Here is a 2842-nt window from a genome sequence, read left to right on the forward strand (position 1 = left end):
CCTCCCCCTCCCCTCCTCCCCCGCGCCGGATACCGGTCGCCTCACCGGCGCCTTTAATATGCCAACCACGTTTCATCACTTTTAGCGCGCCGCGCGCCGGAGATTATTTGCAGTCATCCAGATCAACAAAATATATTACGATGGAATCCAACTCAAGATGTGAAAGTTGAGCCCCCCCCCCCAAACCCTTTTCCCACCACCCGCGCCCGCAACGCCGCAGACTCATGACAATCATAAAGGCCGGGACCCGAATTAGCATGTTTCTGCAGAGTATCGGTGATGGAGCCATAACGGGCGGGGGATATAAGAATTGCAGGGCCATCCGTCCGCACCACATCCGGGGCAGTTAGTATGTGATCCCCCTCCCCGTCCGACGCCCAGGTATCCTGTCGGGAGTAAGGTGCGGGGAACGTGTTCGCTGCGCCCCTCGTAATGTACTGGCAACATTTCTCTCGCCGCCGTGACAAAACGTCTGGCAGAGGCTCGGCGAAAAATGTACTTTTAACAGGGTTGATACTCATGGATTACTACTGGATACATAAAACTTGGGCCAAAGAAACGTGCACACTCTGCAGAACGCGCGCGTTTAGGAGTAGTTGATGCGTGCACGAGAGGTTGATGTATAATTGCTGGTGGACAGAGTCGGGAAAGTCCGCACGCGGCCGGGCCGGGTCGGGCTTTGGGCTCTGGACGCTGTCCGTCAGCGGCAAGGACGTCGCGCGGCCTTCCAGTGTCGTGGGCTGTTGGCGCTTCGGCTCGGTGCAAGTCACCGTCAGCTACCTTTAAGTTGTCTGGAGATGCAATAATGCACTTTATGATGAAATTATTTAGTGGGGACCTTGCATCTCCGGCGACGTCTTTCCAAAACCATAGCTGCCACTCTAAATCGGATCTCGGACCCCTCCCGGAAGTTCCACGTCGCGTCCCCTGCGTCCGTCGAGGGCCGGCCTCGTTCCTTTCCAGGTCCCCTCCCTCACCACGCCCCATGGGGGGCGGAGACGGGCAGAAAATGTGTTTGGCGAAATGGGAATAACGTCGTGATGTCGGCGATACGATCGGAAATTCGCTCGCCAATTCGGGCAAATAAGCCGCCCGACCAGTCGGGGCGAGGCGAGCGCGGCGGGCGATGAGCTGCTAGTTGTTGTGGTGTTTTAATCGAAACACCTTATTCGCCCCGCCTTTAGGAGAGTGAGTTACAGCGGTGGGAATTGGATCGTGCGTAGAAGCAAATTGTTACGGACGCGTGCCAGCTATTGTGGTTTAGTTTTCGTTCCGTCGTTGGGTGCGTGTGTGCCGAGGTGCGTGCAAATCATGTACACGCCGCGGTCATCCACGATACCACTAATTACACATCCTTTGTTAAAATAGGAAAGAATTTCTAGGAAGAGTATGAGATTTCGGTACTGTATTTTATTGTCGTTTAGCAGATTTTGACGAACAGCTGACAACAATTATGCAAAGAAATAAAATCAGGCACACGTCGCCGTCTCGTCGAAAAGGAACGGCCCGAACACCTGCTCAAGTCGTTGCCTTTCTCCTGATTATTATTTTCGCTCCTAGTTCACAACGCTGCCCCGTGCCCCGTGTCCCCTGCTATCTCCGCATACACCTTCGTATAATGGCGAGTGTTCCGTTTCGGGAGGCATGGTTTTGGCTACAAGAAATATAAATCGTCGATTGAACTCTGCATTTATTAAAGCGACGACTTTACCACACAAAACGTTGTTTTTTTTTTTTTTGCCACGACTCTTAGCCAGACTGTTTTGTAAACAAACTTTGGATACCAAAATACGTACTGTTTTTGAGCTCCTCTGTACTTTTGAGAAGAGAAGCGTTCAAATTTGTGACCGCCCGTAATGGCCCCGAAAGCCCAGCGATGGACAATTTCTGAGATGTGTTCATATGATGTGCCCGACGGCGTCTGGGAGCTTGTCGTTGGCACGTAGGTACGTGTCGACCTGCTGCAGGTTGCAGGTACCACTTTACCTTCTATCCACTCCTCCTTTTCCCCCTCCTCCCCCTCCTCCTCCTCCCCCCTCCTCTCCCACCACCTCCTCCACCACCGTCTTCTTCACCTCCACCTCCTCCTCCATCACCTCCTCCTCCTCCTCCTCCTCCTCCTCCCCCCTCCTCTCCCACCACCTCCTCCACCACCGTCTTCTTCACCTCCACCTCCTCCTCCATCACCTCCCCCACCTCCACCCAACGCCGCCACCTCGGCGCCATAGAACGGAAGTCTGCCAAACGTTATATTTTCCCTGCACTAGGTCAAGGCGGTAACTTTCATCTTGACCTGTCTGCTGCTCCTGCTGCTTGCTCTCGTACGCGGAGGAAAATTTCTTAATAATCACATCTCTCGGGCGCTGTGCCTGCAGGAGCAGCAGCAGCAGCAGCAGCAGCAGCAGCAGCAGCAGCAGCACTTTCAATGTCCCCGCTCACCATTATTGATCACCGATTGGATATTCTTCACGCTACATGTGCTATGGTGTGAAACTATTCCTCTTGTGCCTGATTTTATGGTTCTTTTCAACATTACGAGCTGCCAAGAAAGCTCACAAATTTTTTCCCACATATGCGACTGTACAAGCAAAAGTAGTGCCCGTATCTGCTTAAAAGAGCGACTTTAACAATATTATTTCAGAATGCCTTTTTTGTTGCCATTCACTCTCGCCCCCCTCTTTTTCACCCCATTTTCTCCTTATCACAGAAACAAATAACATAACTCTCTCACACATTTCGTTTTGCGATCGATTCCCGTGTCGATAGCGATCCCTCTCCCTCGGTCCGCCGTGTCTCTGCCGCGTACGCTATAGACCCCGCCCGCCCGGCCCGTCTCTGCGAA

The sequence above is a fragment of the Frankliniella occidentalis genome, unplaced genomic scaffold (assembly GCF_000697945.3).
Source record: "Frankliniella occidentalis isolate FOCC.00 unplaced genomic scaffold, Focc_3.1 Scaffold7, whole genome shotgun sequence".
Taxonomy (NCBI): domain Eukaryota; kingdom Metazoa; phylum Arthropoda; class Insecta; order Thysanoptera; family Thripidae; genus Frankliniella; species Frankliniella occidentalis.